This window comes from Neodiprion fabricii, chromosome 4, assembly GCF_021155785.1.
Source record: "Neodiprion fabricii isolate iyNeoFabr1 chromosome 4, iyNeoFabr1.1, whole genome shotgun sequence".
In the NCBI taxonomy this organism is placed as follows: Eukaryota; Metazoa; Arthropoda; class Insecta; order Hymenoptera; family Diprionidae; genus Neodiprion; species Neodiprion fabricii.
In genome coordinates this window covers 23837135-23857336 of record NC_060242.1, presented here as the reverse complement: position 1 = coordinate 23857336, position 20202 = coordinate 23837135, and the positions used below count along the sequence as shown (strand labels likewise).

The window sequence follows — 20202 nt, the reverse complement described above, 5'->3', positions numbered from 1 at the left end:
CGAAGAGTTTCAACTCGGTTCTTGGAAGTAAAAAACATACAGGAAACGTACCCTTATCGAACCTTTTAGATTTTATTCGATATCCCAACGATTGTAGAACACAAGAGGATTAATATGTGTATGTTAAAAGAAAATTCGCATTTGTTAATCAGGATGAGTTGTTATTTTTTTTTTTAATTATTTTTCGACCGTAGACTTGTTATTTTACGAAAACGCATAAAGAAATTTCAAAAAAGTGTAGAAAAAAAATCGAAAAATGTGTTTTACGTGTGGAACAAGATAAGGAGGAATGTAAATTCGAATGTAAAAATGATTCGAGAGGTGACATTTTGTTGTGAACGTCGCCTGATTGTGTCTTAGAATAGAAGTACATACGTACATATTGGAGCGGTTAAGCCGCATAGTAGGTAACTCTATAACATAAGCGTGCCAGTTGGTGGCAAATCTGCGGATGCTTGCAATTGGAATCATATGTACATATGTACGAAGTTTAACGTATACGTGAACCATCAATCGTCAGCCATAAAGTAGTTAACTTAACATATAGACGGTCTGAAAACGCGCATATACGCACTGATTGGCGACCTCCACATATCCCCGTAGGTCAGTGCTGTTTGTGCTATATTTATCTCGCCGTGCAATTATGCCATCCTCGGCGTGTCGCGTGTATGGGCATACGATTAAAGAGGTGCGTGGATAGAATGGAGAAAATCAAATTGGCAAACGGAGTTTGTCAGGTGAGTAAATGCAGAGGCTTATGACGCGACACCATTGTTGTACATTTCTCCATATCTAACGACGAGTTTGTACGTACCTAAGGTGTGATGAACAATCACGATTCTTCACCATGGCACCCCCTAAAAGGTTTGTTCGCTTTAAAAGAAAGATTCTGGCAAAAGATGAGCGTTCTACGATATGTGGCTGATCGCGCTCAGTTGATTATTCACTTTCGTATATTTTTATTAAATTATGGAGAAACGTGACTAAATTTTTTTTTCATCGCTTACATCAATCACAATATCAATTTACGTCGCTAAGAACACCCCCCCACTTGTAATATTTACCATCTTTCCATAATTAATTCAATCTGACAAAACCGTTATAATTTAATATCACACATCATGTACATCATCGTACATCATACATCATACATAGTATTAAAGTTCGAAACCAAATATTGGATGCTCGGATGTTCGGAATTTCAGAAAGTGACGTCACCCAAATTTTTTTTTTCTCTTGACGTCATCGATCTATTGTAACCGTCACGATCAAAATCAGCCAGCCGAATCTCTCAGTCTGGAAACAACCGCGCAGTAGAGCGGACGCATGAGAGTCGTGCTCCGCAAATTTCGAGTACGGGGTTCTCTACCTCTTGGATCCTGGTACAACTTCCTACCTGGTGAAACTCGACTTCCAGGACAAGCGCTCCATAGTTTCTACGCTCCAGGTCCTTCACCTGATGAATTTCGAACTCCAGGAGCAGCCTTCCGTAGTTCCTCATAGTTCCTGCGCTCCAGGTGATTTACCTAATGAATTGCAACTTTCAGGTCGTCTACGTGGTGAATTTAGACCTCCAGGACCAGCGCTCGATAGTTCCTGCATTTCAGGTCCTTTACCTGATGAATTTCGACCTCCAGGATAAGCGCACCGTAGTCCCTGCGCTCCAGGTGATTTACCTGATGAATTTCGACTTCCCGGTCCTCTATCTGGTGAATTTCAACTTCCAGGAGAAGCGCCTTTCAGTTCCTGCGCTCCAGGTCCATCACCTGGTGAATTGCGACCTCCAGGACGAGTGCTCCGTATTTCCTGCTCAGTGCAGTGAGCAGTGAGGGCGTGGAGGTATCTCGTTAATCTCGTATCATCTGGTAAGCTACGCTAGGCATCCGACCCCGAGCGAGCTTTAGCGAGCTAGGGTTTTACAGCTAGTGAAATTTTAATTTGGGAGAATAATATTCCCGGTTGATATATTGTTATGGATCGTGATCTTTGGATTTAATGTAATTGTCGGGAAAGAAATGATATTTTAAGTGCTACAACGTGTTTCTTCACAAATAAAAAAGTAAAAAATCAGATGACTGCGATCTTTTTTACAATGTAGAACGCTCATCTTTTTACGGAATCTTTCTATTGACCTAAATAAAGTTTTTAGGGGGTTGCCACGATGGAAGACCGCAAGTTATTTTATTTTTCTGAAACGCCGTAATACATGTATATCCGTATATACGCTCATGTAATGTATATGAATGTAAACGAAAATCATGATGATTGTAGGTCTGTACGTGTATTTGTACAAGAGTTCTTTTCCTTTTGTTTCCCAATTATGTGGGTATAGGTATCGTATTATGCGTATAATTTCATGCGTGGTCTTCGCATCTTTTTCAACTTGTGAAAGAAGACTCTTAACGTCGAGTGACGTAACGCGCCAGGGACTATTAACGGCCAATTACAGACACTGACGAGAAGTTATTCAGAATTCCGAAGATTATGTTCCGATGCTTTGCTGCAGTGAATTGCGTAATTATCCAGAGACCTTTCTTTCAGAATTCCACTGGCGTTAAACAGTGACAAAAGCGTCTCTGCGTAACGAAGATTTCAACAATCGTTACGAACACTTCCTTAACTCGTCTAATTTAATATTCATAATTCGATTGCGGAATTTGAAAATTCATGGCCAAGTTTAGCACGGCGAGTATCTGATGAACAACGTCACGAACGCCTAAAAAGTTTTATGGTGCAGACATAAAACGTCGTATAATAACAATAATTTTTCTTTTTTTAATCGTTTGACCAAAGACTTCAACATTTTAGTCTGTACAGTTTCTTGGTTTTAGCGATAAAAATTATTCTATGATCACCTTCTAACTCGTCACAGTATGGCGAAAGGTGCTGTGTTTGCTGTTTGTTACAATATATACGGATTTCAGAACAGAATCCCTGATTCCTAGACTTATGGACTCGGTAGTATAATTGTTAATATTATGATATATAAACACGCGATCTCGAACTTGAGAGTTAACGATTCCTTGTCCTTTGGTCTCGACAAGGCAATACGGAAATGATAAACAGTTTTATTTATAACTTGGTTTTATTTTATTCGAGAGACAAATAGATTTTCGTCAAACATAGACAGAGAAGGCTTTGTAACAGAATAATGTAAAAACAATTCTTCGCTCAAGTACTACAAGTGTCAAGTAATTGTTTCGTAATTATTATTCTTTTCGTCTTTTCAGTACTTAGTTTCTCACCTGCATATAAGAAGACGACCAAAAGAATTGATTTACTCGAAACTAGATGAGCTATTAATTAATCGCGAAAAAACGCGTGCTTACGAATGTTCCCGACAGCGAATACGATACTGTGCTTCGATAAAATTAATCAGAAATGTGCATTCGCGGTCACCTTATAAACAACAATTAGTATTTGCATTCCCGCAGTTCGATGTATATTGAGTTCCAGAAATTCCTCGCCCGCGACAAAGTAAAATCCCACATTTTTCGCGTGAAATCGAAGGTTGTTTATCACTTAATGAATGTCTGCAATCTGATTTATTCAAATTTTATGCGTGCGTATTATGACGTTTGCGTGATTGAGCCAGAAGGTTTTTCTCGCTGAAACGCTCGGTAATCGTATCCATTCAGGTGAGAAAAGACTTCTAGGTATTAACAAATACTGGACGGTAAAATTCACACGGGAACAATTACCGGACGGTCAGTTAACACTTAAACACGAGTTGTTTTCGGCGCGTTTTTCTTTCCTTCTCCGTTTATAGCACCTTGCAAGGAATTCCGCCGTAAAGCACACAGTGATACAGTGTATGAGTATACGCTTCATATAACTATAATAATAAATGTAATAATAATAATGATAATAATAATAACAACCGGGATGTGTATCCACAAACCAGAATAATAACTATATTTTCGTTGTGACGCTCGAAGGCGAGCGCAAAAAATAGAAAAAAATTACAATTTTTATTATACTCACAATCAGTCTCGAACGTATTGCATAATGACCGAGAGACTTGAAAGTAATGACTTGCTGGTTTGATCCATCGGCTTATTCGCGCGGCAGATGAAGTTACAAGAATTAACGTATTATAATTCAGTGTATGGAGATTTATCTTTATATTGAGTAAAAATATGCTCGGTATTTTGGGGTGAAAATTCGTCCAATTCTACATCAGGGTTAAATCAAATATCGGCCAATCAACCTCCTCAAGGCCCTCGATAGCGACCCACTCAGTTTGGTGCTAGATTCCACAGTGTTCAATGTCAGTTGTCACAAAGAGAGTTCTTTTCCCTTCTCAACTATCTCAGTTTAAATTCAATTAACACCAAACGGCTTCAGATTCATCAGTAAACAGTTTTCACCATCCGTTACGTAACGGAATTCTCGCCGGTAAGTTATATCAACACAAAAAGTTCCTCCCTTCGTTCCCGTAAGCATGACGCAACATGGAATCGAAATATTGGTGAGCTCATTCCCGTGCCGAAAGAGCCTTCTAAGGTAATGGGAATGGGAATCGGAATCGGAATGGGAATGGGAACCGAGCGAATGCACTTCACCCTACCCACGTTCAATTTCACATCGTTGGATGTGGGCTCGCGGTGCACTTGCAAGTGGTTGCATATTTATGATCACAAACACGCTTTAATTACGACCGGGATCCACCATGGCGCATAAATTCGAGTCCTTAACTCCGGAACGAGGGTCAGGCGACCTTGAGTCCCAAATTCTCTCCGGGTGCTCTGATCAGATAAGCTTGAGGGTTCTTCGGGTAAATAAGCGGTCGTCCGATTGGGATGCGGATACACCGTGTGTAGGGATCTGCAGTTTACATCAAAATTATACCCTTTCAAAAACAACTATTTTAATTAAGGGGAAATTAAACTCTGACCACACGAAAGGCGAAATTTTCCAAAGAACGCCGGTTGTTTCGGGCACAAATGGAGGAAAGGATGGAACTGTTTATCATATTTTTAAATCATACCAATCTTTTGAGAAATAGAATGGAAATACATACCTCGCTCGATGAATGGTGTGCCGAGTTAAGCACCCGCGTTCACTTGAGCCAAAATTAGCTGCGATGTACAGTCGTTGCATAAGTCTGTCATACATTATCCAGCAATCAGCCGAACTGCTCTTGACCTTTCGGAGTCCCCGACATACAAGGTGTTCCGTTATATATCACGCGTTATACGTTATACATTCCGGGTCAGAATAAAAACTCGTCGTGAAATCTTGACAAAATTTCGTCGTGGTAGTTTCGTCGAATTCGTAGAACAGGCCAAAGGTAGAAGCACTATCGCTTGTGAACGTTATCGTAACGCGAATACAGAAGTGAATCAACAATCTTGAATTTGATTGACTCTCGGACCAAAGGACGAGCTAGTGCTTGTCAGTGTGTAACGAAAAAATGGAGGAAATGTCATCATGCTTTCACAGAATCGCAGCAGTGATAATTCGCAGCGATTATTATTTTTCGATTGGGTTACAGGTATTCTATTTTGTTGAAGATGTGCCAAAATGGCCAGCCGCAATCGGTGAAAAATCGACTGTCCAGATCACGTTGTTCGCTATCGAGGCATTTGTGTAAAATGATGTGCTTTTCTAATTGGAATCCTGGCGACGGTTGAGTGTCGGTTCATGCTCCGTTCAGAGAATTTTTACCTGACGTGGCGATACTTTATCTGTAGACGATACCTTTTATACCGAGGACCCTATTTTTCATGCTGTCAAAATTATACAGTGAGTAATATATTGTATCATTTCGCTAAGCCAATCGCGGCGTATGATCATTTCGCACGTGATCTCTGCCCTTCGAAGTTTCATATCTCAAGACGAATTGTCAACGGAGCCGAGATAAAGTTAATTGAAAAATTAACCTCGCCTTACAATCTAGAGACGCAATTAAATTGTGTTCACAGTCAAGTGTAATTATTTTTAAACCATCTTCGCGCATTCGAGAATTTTACAACTTTGGCTTATTGAGTCACCAATGTTTTGATCCTTGCGTCAGTGATCGCATCGTAATCGGGATATTCTCGTGCCTAAATTACGAAAAATAACGCATTCGAAAAATTTTTCTAAACAAATATTCTTCGAACAATGCGGAGGCCGAAAATTGAGGTTCAGCAAGCCAGCGTTTCACAGAATTTGTTTAAAGTTTTCTACCTAACTGAGCACAGGTAATATCAACAAGGTTCTTGAACGCGTTCGTTAAATGCTTTCAAATTTTTCTAACGACTGTGGTTCATAATCGGCATTTTTCAGCTCCTAATTAAGTTCACCGAACGTGAAAAAAAATCTGAGAAAAAGCGAGACGATAGTCTTGGAAGAAATGGCACTTCGTGTATTATACTAATCAAGGTATTACGTTTCAGTGAGATTTCAAGTATTCAAGATGAACCGTTAATTGAATTCTCACAATTTATCAGCTCCTATCTTGTCGGAGTGGCGTGGCAAAATGGCTCCGATAACCTCAACAAAAATCCCAGACATCGTCACATATTTCGCTAACTCTGTCTCCCCTCCTCAGAAATTCATCGAAGTCTTCGCGCAATTATTTAATCGTCGATTAGAACTTCAGCGAAACTTATCGCTCATACTTACGTACAGCAGCTGGCTAGTCAGAGTCTCGGTGATCTTATCTCTACCCGTTCTTCGATTCGGACAAGGTTAGACTATTTAAGATTGGAGAAAACAACCGGTACATTCTTCATTTCGGGGAACAAGTGACGCGAAGTTCGCACGCATATCGGATCTGACCAATTGCATTGCCAGTAAAGCGCTTTTCCGATTAATTGTAGGCGTAACTGACAGAAGTTTTATTTTTTATAGCCACCAGAAGAGTCTAGTTAAATGAATATCGTTTTATCGACCCTTCAAGTATTGTTGGAATTACAAGAAAACATTACACAATTACTTGCCATTTAGCCAGATTATGGTTGTAAAGACTAAATTTTTCGGTTATCGCAACGTCAAATCGGTTTGTTTAGTCAACCGTATTTTTTCAGTTGAACAAGACCTTAAAACGAATTTATTGTTTCACTAATATCAAATTATGGCAATAGTTACAAGAAAATATAGTACGAGTGACCGTAATAAAAAGTAACAGTATCACAGACTAGATTTTCTATACACAGCAAAACTAATTTTCATTTCGTACCCGGAACTACATTTTTTAGTTATGGGTAAAATATGAAAATAGTCAAGTCCCAGCAATATTACATAATACCGTACAGTAGCCACGACTGGAAATATCTCTCGGCTTAGAACTAACGATTTATCTGATATTGAGATAAGGAGGAATAAGAAATAAGTTGGAAAGCTTAAAGCTTTTCTGACGTTCTGATCGAGGTACGAATTGTCTCGTGATGGCAAATTGGCGCGTCGAGACTCCCACGATGAGCGTCGAGCTGGGTTTGGCCTAGCTGGGTTGGGTTGGAACCGTTAATCGAGTTACTCCAACTTCCCGGACACAGCGAATTTCACGAGCAATCGTCATATGACAATGACATTGCGACCGTTTCAGTCGAGTCGATTCCCTGCAATTCCGAGCTGATGGACAGCTGCGCGTGCCCGTTATACATGAACTTCATCAGATGCTATCCGGTGTAGCATTACCAGTGATATTAACATTAGAATACGTGGACACACGGGGAACGTCGCGTAACCGCGTCAATGCCATGGAAATGGGTATCTGTTACATTTGCAGTGAACAAACGGGAAAATCAACAAGTTTTAAAGCACCGGTCTCAAGACTTTACGCTGTTTTCGCTGTTTTTGAGGGCAAGAATTTGGAGCATAAAATTTTTTACTTCGGCCAGCAGCTCGTTAATGACCCAGACAAGTTCGCTCCGAATTTACTCGGTTTTTATTGTGGGTTAAATGAAGGCGAATCCGTGAATCAAGCTCCTTCTATATCGGTCTATTCGATCTCTACTTATTGGGGGACAAGAAATTCACATTTTTATGAGTGACTCAGGACAGGCTCAGCCCGATTTCACATTAAATTCAATGGACCGTAAGTTAGGAAGTACCGCATTGATTCAGGCCAAAATAATCAAAAGTTCTTTTATTCATTCTTGAGGTATCCTGTATTTAAAGACGAGGAGATCCGACAGTGAAAAATCAATGTTTTTTTTTTGTCTGATTATAATAGCTCAGTTAAAAACGTGCACGTCCACGTGATCGAAGATGTCTTCGTAATCATTCTTACCAATGAAAATACCTCCCTGTTTATAATTCCAATTCTATGTATCAAATTATTATTTAAAAATAAGCGAGATGTGCGAGAAGAAGATACGGTATGATATTGGGAACAGTTTTTCAAGTTCAATGTAATAAATTCGCAAATCTTCTCAATTGATTAGAGTGGCAACTGGCTTACGAAAGTTGAGATAGGACACCAAGAGTATTTCAGAAGTATTATCTATGCGATAACCACCGTTCGTGTATGTGTACCGGGTGTGCATTTTTATAACAATCTTCGTATATGAATGGCCTTAAACTTCTTGCTGCTTGATCTTCAAATTAGAAAAAATGCGGTCGATGTTTTACAGAAAAAAAAGTGGTCCAGCTGCTTTAAAATAGTAACGTGATCTATTCAAAATCACTGAAAATTCCACGGTTAATAGTGTTTTGACAGTGTACATATACAAGCGACAGTTTTTCAGTATATTAAATCAATCTTCACAAGAGAACTCCATGCGACTCGAAAAATTTCTTGCCTGTCATTCACTCTCCGTTGCACACTCATGTCTGCAATCCATACCCACACACAAATACTTTGAAACCATTAGTAACATCTTGTATCGGGACGCACGGCTCACTTACATGTGTAAATTATTGACCGTAGCGCGAGAGCGTCATCAGATTAAGCTTGCTGCCGTCGCAGAAGCCTTCAGCAGAGTCATTCGATGTGTTGTAGCGAAATGCGGGTAAATTTGATCGCAATAAACCGCCCGGTGCTAATTAAAACCAAATATGCAATCCGGGGACGAAGTCCAAGGAAATTAAAAATAACAAGTAAGTTGTCTCCGTAGATTGGGAGGTAGTTTCAAGGTCTTTGGGTCCTTGACCGATCCGAGCCGTCGCAGAGATCTGTACTCATTATCAATAATCTGTATTCTATTGTGTCGAATAGCCCGAGAGGCTGCGGTTCACCGCAGATTGGATCAACGCCCGACATATGCCAAGGTTGTTCAACGTCAGCGACGAGTTTTTATTCCACAATTGTTATTGATGTACGAATATTGCTCTCGATCGATCGATAAGTCAAGCCTCGCGATCGCGTCTGCTACCGACGACGTGTCATATGGCGCATGGCCGCCATGTTTGATTTTAGATGAGGATCGCGCGTTTTAAATATCCAAGAGCACGCTTGACTTTTTGCTGAAACTGAAGGGCACGAATCCTTCTATCCGTGATTGGGATTCTATCTGTATCGAAAAAACGGCAGTATTTACTAATGGGAGGTCGAAATGAATCACACAAAACTCGAGGTGAGACTCGAGGCGCGGGACTTTCCCACACTGTTACGCGACAGTTTTGTTTTGTCCAGGAACTGTGAGACTGAAAAGCTATAAACTAACTTTATGGCTTAAAACTACACGAAACAAATATCATCGATGTACGAACATATTTACATGTAATAAATGCACATTGGATGTACATTGTAATACGATCACACGTACTGTACGGTCACTTCGCCGGTGTTCTGCCATTTCTTTCAGAATATGTAACGTTCGAGCTCAGGTCGTCTGACACTGCGCTAAAACCGTCCCTAAATATGCAAAGACATGCGTCATCGCTGATCCGAGTGGTACAAAGTATGAATGTCAGGCGTAATGATAATAAATTAAATGAATCTTCGTTGCACCTGATGTTACACTGTTAAGCCAATCACGTTGTTGATGGATCGCCACGATTCGATTAGAAAAATCGACAGAAAAACGCAGGTAAATATTTCCTCCGGTACTATCTTATGTTATACTCTACAGCTCAGCTTAGTCTAGACGAATTCAACCGTCGAAATGCCCTCGCCACTCATTTTGTGGAATCACTCTCACTTTTACGTCGTCGCGTCGCTTCTACGCAGCCCATATGTGTCTCCGCCTTTTTTATCTCTTACACTCACTTACCTTTATCTTAAATGCCTTCATTATCTTAACTTTGATTTGTATGTGGATTCTGAGACTCGCGTTCTTTACCATGTAGGTTCTTTTTTTTTTGCTGCTTGGAACTTTTTTAAATTTTATTGTTCACGTTAGGTAATAATATGCTTCAAGTTTTTCAAATAAGGCGTTTTATTCCTTTTTATCTGCTCCAGCTTCTAATACTTCCACTGTAACCTTTGCAGCAACAATTACATACGTGAGCTTTGAATACGAGTAAGGAATTTTTAGTTTCCTCAGTTCCAGCGATGGCCTCGACAAAGATCCACTTTCCAAGGATACAATGTGCGAACGAACGCGTCCTGGAGAAATTAGAAACTCGGATATCTTGGCCCTGAGGCAAGGATATACCGGGTATTATAGTTTCGAAGAAATAAAAGTAGGTGGTCTGATCATTGTTACGTGGAATCCGTAGCTCGCTCGATCCTTATTGTCATTATTGATGGAGCTTCATCAACAGATTCTTGCGCGCAGATAAACATGGATGAAAACCTGAAAAAAGACCCAATTCCGTTTCTTCAGAATGTAAGATCTCAATTATAAAGCTGCTTCGATTTGCAATTTGTGTAATGTTTCAGAATATTACGAAAAATGTCATAACGGTATAACTTGTCATACCATATTTTATCAGCATGAGGCAGGCAAATGAAGTCTAAAATCAAACCTATTCTCGTACGATTACGAAGATCCTTTTCTTACAAAAATTGGCTTCTCGAATACGGCAAGAAACTGTAAATACGGGCATACCAAAATGAATTAAAAAAATCATAGTGATGGCACGATGTCTTCATCTAACTTCGGAAAATATTTATTATATTTATTCGCAAGATCATGGAGTCTGTTTAAAGATCAAATCGAAACCATAAATATCAACGATCGTTTATCAGACCATTATGAGTTTTCTTCACCTTATACTCATTTAATCAATCACTGCTAGCTCTCAGAGGTAGTAATTCTCATTATGACAGTTCCATTTTCAGATAAAAATATTATCATACATCGGATGAAAAATAATGTTAAGCGTTTTTTATTCGAATAATATATATTTTATCCATTTTTTAACAAATAATGCATTCCATTTTATAGTTGCAATATTTTTCATTAATGATATTTCCATAATGCGAACAATCAAAAAATGATGTAAAAATACGATTAACCATATTTGGGATACAAGGTATTGTGTAAGTTTTACTTATCTACGAGGATAATAACAATAATAATGATAATAATGATAATAACAACAAGAACAGGATGTCGATTAAACGCACTTATTTGGATGAAATCAAAGCATCTGGAAAAACCTGATGCAGAAATTACCAATCAAGTCCCACCGTCATGAGTCCAGCCATGTGGTAACAAATGATTCATCGAAAAGCTCTCCTCGAGGTCCAGAGTTAAAACGCGACTGCAGAAATGTTAACAGGTGAGCATAAATAATTGTCAGCGGTATTCGGTACCTAGAAAGAGAAAAATGAACAGTCCCGACTTCAGTTCGTAGTATTTGTTTCTGCTGATTAATTTGTTTCGTAATCAATGTAAGCTAGTAGGTGAAAATATACTGCGAATATGCGTGTGTATTAGGTTCGCTCAAACAAGTACGCGTTTCGCGTGTGCCGCTTCTTGCTTGCCAATTTTTTTTCTCCATCTCATACCTTATTCTCACCTTCCATGAAACTGTACAGTAACTCAGTTTGTCACGAATAAGCGCGAGGCAAGACGTCGCGCAAAAAAGTCGCGAGTCTTTGGCCCAGGCCTTGACCGCTGGCCTGATGAATGCCTGCGTACAGTAAGTAACATACGTCTTGAGTCAGTGCTGACGGCAAGTGCAGGCGTCGTAGCTTCAGAGGCTTGGCAGATTTATGCAGAAGGTGTGCATCTCGTGACGACGAGTGACGCAGCATGAGCAGAAAGTTGTTAGCTTTGGTACCGCACGCAGTGTCACCCAGAGGTCTTGGCTTCCTGAAGAGTGTTAAGAAATCAAGCATGGTTCCGGGAATTCGAATACCTTGTAGTACCGCGGGTCAGCCGAACTCCGTTAGTACACCCTGATCATGCATATACAAGTGCGTGGGTTAAGGTAATCGGCTTTTCTACTGACCCTAGGAAACCAGTTTCGGTTTCGACCGAGCCGCACGGGTTTCTTTTACTATCAGAAATATCTATAAACCCATCGCACGACGCCATCTAGCCGTGGAAGATACCCTGCTACAAGAGAGTCGTTTTAATTATTATGAAACAGTAAGTCTTTTACCGTGTTTTTGTTCGTAAATGGCGTCAAAGGTCGCCCTCGATAAGAAGGAACCCGTTTTTCTCTCAGATCCACGTTTTGGCCTCCGACTAGGGACTCCTTCGCGAGACCAGAAGTGGCTGGTTTGTTATTACCTCCGATGAATTATTACGCATGTACAGAACAATCTACGCATCCGAATGACGAGGTTCGTTTTTGTGATCCTATGCTGCCAAGAGAACACAGAAGCCATGATTATATTTCATCTTGCTCTTAAGTTCTGCTCATGTTGAGGTCAAAAAGCGTTGAAGCACAATAAGAGGTACGAGCTACACGCCATTAGTTATAGGTATGTATAAAAGCCCAGTAGCTCGCTTACAGCTATCTGTGGTTCGATGTTCTGACAATGATTCGCCTAAAACTATCAGCAATATAACTTAGTGAACGTATGTCGTAAATGCGAGGCCAGTAAAACGACGTTATTATGCTTATTCTCATTGTCATAACTATCACTGCTGCCGTACCTATGTGTCAAAACTCGAATCAAAGTTCATTTTGTTTCGAATACCAGCGAAATGGTACCGAAATTGAACTCATCAAAACAACGGTATGACCATTGGCCGATCGAGAGATACCGCTTAACATGTTTTGGAAATTCAGGACTGATAATAAATCGCATTTCCAGTTTTTCAAGGTCCACGCACATCGCGTCAGGTACTGATTGTTCCTGAACTCTGCTACCAATCTAAATACTCACAGAATTTAAAACAGCTTGCTGTGCGACATTTGAAGACGGTTCAGAATATTGAGCAATTGTCAACAGTATTTGTACGATCATTCTCAAACGCAGCCGTCTTTGATTAACGAATTTCCAACCCGAAAATGTTCGGTTTTTTCCCTTATGCGTTAAAAATTAACACGTGATCGTAAAACTCTTTTGTACTCAAGGTAACTTTTTTAATGTACGGGAGGATGATATATGGATAACAGTCGTTGGCAGATAATACAGTATATCAGTCATGTCTGAAGCTGGCTCGCCGATCTTGAAACCATACTTGTCTTTAAAAGCTTACGAAATCTGTTTAAAATTCTATCGAAATGCTTAGAATCTTTGAAAATCATTTGTGATCCTTAAAACCTTGTGAAATTGTATGAAATTCTTGAAACTGAATGTGCATAGGGTGATATCATTAAATAATAATTATTGGAAAGCCTACGATGGCTGACAGAATTGCCCTAAACTTTAAAAATTTGTCGAAATCCATTAAGTCTGTTGCAATCTTTCCAAGACTTTCAGGGCTCCGTTTATTCCTCATAATCAGAGTAATAATCACCCAATATCCATTCACCTTAATCTATGATATTCCCAAGTGACCTAACAGTATCCACTGAACCAAGTTTCTGATAATTATCAGCTCTCACACGGATATCACGGCATTGCAAAAATTCCGTGTAGGCATAGGTAAGTCAAAAATAAAAGACGAAGTTGCCGATGGGTTTCATTTCGCTGAAACTATCAGCAGCTCACCTGCGGAGAGTAGCAAGACCTTTAGCATTGGCAAACCAGGACTTGCATGGGTCGCGCGACTTCTTAAACCTCACCTGACGAGCTTCACTTGGATCCGTGAGACTCTCCCTACTCCATACAGTACATGAAAGCCAGAAGAAACATGTTGGCCACGTTTCCCAGAACTATAAATAACCTCCTGTTCTGGACAGTCTGCGTTAATCTTTGCACAGTCGTTAAATTCGCCAGCTTGTTACTGGCAGATTTTCCATTTCCCTGGCAGCACAGCAAGAATATCCATAATGAGAATCATAGCATCGTTTTCAATTGTGCTTGTCAAAATTTAGTGCAACTACTTAAGTGTCACATATCCGAATATTGCATCCTGAATCCGTTATTTACTCGCGTGAATCCGTGTCCATACCCATTAATTTGTATAAAATTTGCATCGACGTGTGTATGGATTTCATGCAAAATTTAAAATCACACTCATAGGTACTCGAACCTTTTTTAACAGGGTGACTATTGAAAATTGTGACTTGGTCAGTTGGTTCTTAATTTTGTTATTATTAATTTATGCTCAGTTTGTTCCGGATCGCGGTACAGTCACCTATGTGAATTGTGTGGGAAAATCCGAAAGTTGTAACTCTGGCGTGATTGAAATCAGGATGATTCTTGCATGTTACAGTGATGACGTAGCTGTACCTGCTCGCCGAGATCAGGAGACGTGTAACGAAAGTTCTACATACGCGAGCGTGACATATAGTATACATATACATGCCCATATAATAAACGTGACGTCGTACCGGTTATTTTGCAGCCTGTCGGTATGTATACGAACATAAACACTGCGAAATGAGCTGATACAATAAAACCATGTACCGTTAGGTAAAAACAAAAGAAATTAAACTAAGAATATATCATTACTTGTGCACTGTCGAAAATATTTCAAGGTTTAATCAAAACTGGCGAAATATGCTACAATTATGCCAAGTTTTTTTAGACACATTATCAATCAAATGCGTCATGCGATCGTATAACAGTTGAGATTGTACGAATTTTTGTGAGGTGAAAACTTGCGACAGTTTTAATACCTACTATTAAACGGTTCGGAAAATCACGTATTTAGTAAATAGTCATCAGATATGTGTCAAGAGGATCGAATGTGTCTGTACACTAGTCTAGAACTTCACACATGTTTATTTACCTATTCATAAGCACAAGTAGTAGGTATTTTTTTTTCAGTTTTAACAAATCCACTTGTAATACGTGATTTCAAAATGTGAGATTCCATAATACGAAAAAAATGTGAATGACAAACAAATGAATATTTTTCACTCTTATAATTCGCGTTCCTCGACTCGTGAACAAAAAAGCAATTAAGTAATCTTTGTTAAACGTAAGGCTGCAGGTTTGCAAAACCGTGGCACCAAGAGTATAGAAACTGCAGATGTACCGTGGAGCTAGGATTCTCTGTGGATTGTCATATTTCTTTAGAAAGCTGTGTATCATTGCAACACAAGTCTCTGGGTGAGTAGCATAAGTATAGGTATAGGTCTCCACCTCTCAGCAATACGTAATGCGAAGGAAGATATACACTGTAATATACGTACGATACGTTACGTTACATTGCGGCAACGAGGCGCCGATCTGTACGCGCAATATTATTTCTTCTAGCGCGAGCTCAACCTCGAAGTCTGTTTGAGAAAATAGATATTTTTAAATTACAGTGCGATCAACGCCGTCGATTACCTGTAACTTGTTTTACTGCCTAGTCATTCGATGCTTGTGTGTGATACGATGAACCTGAATTGCGTGAATTAAACTCCGTTTCGAAAAGTCGAATTGCCCGTTTCTTGACTGAACAATTTATTTCCGCTCAGTAAATCTGTGACTAGATGTGAGGGGTACGCGTAATTTTTCCTGGAACTCGTGCTCGCGTAGATACGGGAAAAGCAAACAACTGTCGCGTTATCTGATAACTGCGATAATGCCTGATAACGGGGACGAATTGGATACATTTTTAACGCACGAGTGCAAAGACGCGCGCAATAAAAAGAGACCCTCTAAGCCTCGGAAATCTTCGTCACTCTCCCACGCTTAATTGATTCAAATGTTTCCCGGGTAATGTTCTCGGCTAACTTTATACGGACGTACCGACAATGGCTTAACTACGGCGATGACTGAAGAATACAAAGACGGTTATCCCTGGGTAAATTTTAGTGACCAGTTTTCGGCGGACAAGTGGGCCCAGGTGGGCCTGGGAGCGTAGGAGGGCTCTGCTCTATCGATTCTACCTAACGAGCCTGCACCGACATTCGTACCAGCCAAAGTACTGTCGGTACTGTCGGTCGGAAAGCTTGAGATTGAGCCGGTACAAAGTGAGTACGTAAGATTACTTGCCGACTGCGACATAGAAATGTCGATCGGCTCGATTATCCCCGTGGAAAGATGCGTAACCGCGTCCACCGCCAACTACCCCCAACTACCCCCGAGCACCGACAACTACCGTCACCCACCTCCGATCACCTCCGACCACCTTCGTCGTCCTCGTCTTCCTCCTCCACCCCCTCGGCGGCCTCCTCGTCATCGTCCTCCTCGACCACCTTCGATCACCTCCAACCACCTCCAAACACCTCATACTACCTCCAACCACCTCCTACCAGTTGCTGGCTGCATTCACCTACCGAGTAACACAGTCTTCGCAATGGTAAGCCCAAGCCAGTACTTGGCCTGTGTGTACTTAACGACTTGTCGGCGATACAAGAAAAAATGAGAATAAATTTCTTCCAAAATTCGTGGCAAAACAGTGATTTAATTAAAGTATAGATACCCGAGAGAAGAATGTATATATATAGATCATAAATAATAATAGATCAGATGTAATAATGATGCAGAGACCAACAAGTAGATACGTATCTATACGCGGTCCACGTACGATATTAATATAAATGGTCCATTTACGATTAATACGTAATGCATACTATAAATTTTATAATTTTCCAGGAGACAAACTAGATTACCACCAACGATACGTCTATAACATGAAAATATAAGAATTATTCATTTCGAAATGGGATTCTATTCGACACGTGCTCGATGTATTCCATGAAATTATTATTCATAATTATTCCAACAACTTCTCATTTGCTCTCTCGATGTTGAATTTTCGAAGGCATAGAATCCAAACGCTGTTTTAGCTAGTCGCAAGTGAAGTATCTATCTACGTTGGGTAGAGAAGCAGAATTGTTTTTCGAAAAGTGTTCGTATGGAAAAAAATTCGGAGCAACTGAAATACATCACGGATGAGCTAATTTTGATCGAGATGAAATGGGATGCTCCGTATGTATGAGACAGTACTTAACGCAGTGTTCTGATTTAAAGGCCTAAAAGGGTGACTGTTGGCGATTTTTTTTTCACAGGGACAGAAAAAACGAAGCTTCTTGAAACTTCGAGTTTATTTTAACACACATTTAAAAGGTACGAGCAAAAATTGTTATCATCCAACTGTCGCAGAACGGCAGCGTTATTAGCTAACCCGTTAACTGAAGAATATCTTGAGTCAACGGCTGACAACCGAAGGGCCTAGCCGCTTGAGTCTGGAATCGGCAGGAATGATAAAGTGCGTATTTCTTGTCTGAAATGTAAAGACTAAAGTCATCATACATCATACATCATACATCATACATAGTATTAAAGTTCGAAACCAAATTTTGGATGTTCGGATGTTCAGAAAGTGACGTCACCCAAAATTTTTTCTCTCTTGATCTATATGGACGAAAATCAGTTGGCCGCATTGCTCAGTCTGGAAACAACCACGCAGTAGAGCGGACGTATGAGAATCGCGCTCCGCAAATTTCGAGTACCGGGTTCTCTACCTCCTGGATCCTGCGCTCCGGGTCCGTTTCCTGGTGACACTCGACTTCCAGAACAAGCGCTCCGTAGTTTCTGCGTCCAAGGTCCACTACCTGGTGCAACTCGACTTCAGGGACAAGCGCTCCGTAGTTTCTGCGTCCAAGGTCCACTACCTGGTGCAACTCGACTTCAGGGACCAGCGCTCCGTAGTTTCTGCGTCCAAGGTCCACTACCTGGTGCAACTCGACTTCAGGGACAAGCGCTCCGTAGTTTCTGCGCTCCTGGTCCACTACCTGGTGAAACTCGACTTCCAGAACAAGTGCTCCGTAGTTTCTGCGTCCAAGGTCCACTACCTGGTGCAACTCGACTTCAGGGACAAGTGCTCCGTAGTTTCTGCGCTCCTGGTCCACTACCTGGTGAAACTCGACTTCAGGGACAAGCGCTCCGTAGTTTCTACGCTCCAGGTCCGCTACCTGGTGAAGCTTGAATTTCAGGAAAAGCGCTCCATGGTTCCAGCGCTCCAGGTCCGCTACCTGATGAAACTCGACTCTCTGAGGACAAGGAAGACGAGAACAAGGTGGACGAAGAAAACGAGGATTTCTGCACGGTGAGTATAACATTTTTCTACTATTCAATGGCAATTGTGATTTTATTCTATCCAAAATTTTTGAACTTGTTATGTTTACAATAAATTATTTCAATTCATATTTCGCCCAAGTCGTAATTCAGTAGCTATCATCATGCTAGTAAAATTTCTATAATTTTTTCTAATTTGCTCATAATCTTCTTGGTAAAATCTGTCCATAAAAAAATGATATTATTCGTTACACAATATTTTTGATGTGTTAAAATACTGAAAATATTTATTACTATTCCATGTATAACCCGAGGTCGTTGTCGGAGGGTGTTGGAGGTGGTCTGAGGTGGACAAAAAGGAGGACGAGGAAGACGTGGAGAACAAGGTGGGGGAGGAGAACGAGGATTTGTGCTCGGTGAGTAAAACATTTTTATAATATCTGATGGCAATTGTAATTATATTTCATCTAAAATATTTCAAACTTGTCATGTACATAATGAATTATTTCAATTTATTTTTCCCGAAGCACATATTTAGTAGCTTTGAATGCGCTAATAAAATTTATTATATAATTGATTAGTTCATTAATTACATTAATCCTTACACAATATTTTTGATGTGTTCATATACTGAAAATATTTATTACTATTGAAGGTACAACCCAAGGTGGTTATCGGTGGTCGTTGGAGGTGGTCGGAGGTGGACGAGGAGGAGGACGAGGAAGACGAGGAGAACAAGGTGGACGAGGAAGACGAGGATTTGTGCTCGGTGAGTAAAACATTTTTACAATAATTGATGAAGTAGAATCAGCATCAGGAGTAGGATCAGGGGAAGATGTAGAAATAGGAGTAGAAGTAGGAGTAGTGGTAGGAATCGGACTCGGAGTAGGAATATGAGTAGAAGTAGGAATAGTAGGAGTTGGAGTGAGATTAGGAGTAGGAGTAGTCGTCGTAGTAGGAGTAGGAGTAGGAGCAGAAGTAGGTAGGGCGGGGTGGGTCGTGTGAGGGACGGGGAGGGGTGGGAAGGGGATATTATCATATCAAGTTATCAGTAATAAGCAATTGCGGGTAAAATATTAGCTTACTTTTGTAAGTATTTATGAATATGGCCTCTATGAATATTCATTGTTGATATATAAGGTCTGGCAACGTACCTACGTTCTGTAAGAGATGTTGAAGATTTTTAACATAATGATGTTTCAGTTCTGTGCCCCACCTAGTGATCCACTAGTACATATCCTCCGACGTGACATCGCTGTGCTACGTATAAAGAAGAAAAGATTGATTAAGATGCAAATTGCTCCTCTCTTCTTGCCATTGTGCTTTCAGCCATTGTTGTGCCGTGTGTTTAAAATTTAGGACAGTATATAATATAGAATAACAGGTACAGCTACGAATATAACACTACAATAAATCTCATAGAAATGAGCTTTCATTGTGATTTCTCTGTATTTACAACTCGACGCGAGAAGGCAAAAATCAATGTAATGCCGTCTGTAAAGTAATTGGACTCGTATTTGCACAACGAGAACTCGTTGGGTATTTTGCGGTGAAATTTGAAAAATTGTTGTACAAGAAATTAAATAACTATAAAAATGGAGAAATAATATTATCTCTAATAGTGAATGTAGCTAATACAGCTTTCACCGTATATTGATTATGTTAATGATCTATTGTGACAAGATCGAAATTAGATAAGCTCTCTAAATACTCTTTTCTAGACTATTAATATATATCATGTATATGTGAATGTGTATTTCTTCAGTTTATACAATCACTGTACTAGGATTACCCTTGCCACGTTTTATGGTGCGCTTGTGTAATTTGTATATTATTAACCTTACGTTTTACTCTATTTG

General features: G+C 40.0%; 1 protein-coding gene and 2 long non-coding RNA genes across 9 annotated transcripts in view; all 3 read left to right on the top strand.

The window, feature by feature from the left end:
* The window catches only part of LOC124179456, a 36096-nt gene extending 24961 nt beyond the window's left edge, over positions 1-11135 (top strand). For 4 of the 5 annotated variants that reach the window (XR_006870048.1, XR_006870050.1, XR_006870049.1 and 1 more), the window contains 3 exons: positions 8861-9030; positions 9149-9962; positions 10419-11135. The gene's annotated coding sequence lies outside the window, so the exon portion shown is untranslated. The remainder of the gene's footprint in view (positions 1-8860; positions 9031-9148; positions 9963-10418) is intronic. The other variant, XR_006870051.1, reaches the window with a different exon arrangement.
* A 465-nt stretch (positions 11136-11600) lies between these two features.
* On the top strand, positions 11601-14807 carry LOC124179458. Its single transcript, XR_006870056.1, has 3 exons — positions 11601-12416; positions 12496-12754; positions 14601-14807. It is a non-coding gene; the product is annotated as an uncharacterized LOC124179458 (long non-coding RNA).
* A 3267-nt stretch (positions 14808-18074) lies between these two features.
* On the top strand, positions 18075-19058 carry LOC124179457. Of its 3 annotated transcripts, XR_006870055.1 has the most exons (4): positions 18189-18231; positions 18292-18374; positions 18658-18759; positions 18999-19058. It is a non-coding gene; the product is annotated as an uncharacterized LOC124179457 (long non-coding RNA). The 3 variants fall into 3 exon arrangements; XR_006870054.1 differs by lacking the exon at positions 18189-18231 and adding an exon at positions 18075-18171 and having other exon boundaries at positions 18292-18759; XR_006870053.1 differs by having other exon boundaries at positions 18292-18759.
* Positions 19059-20202: the final 1144 nt, after the last annotated feature.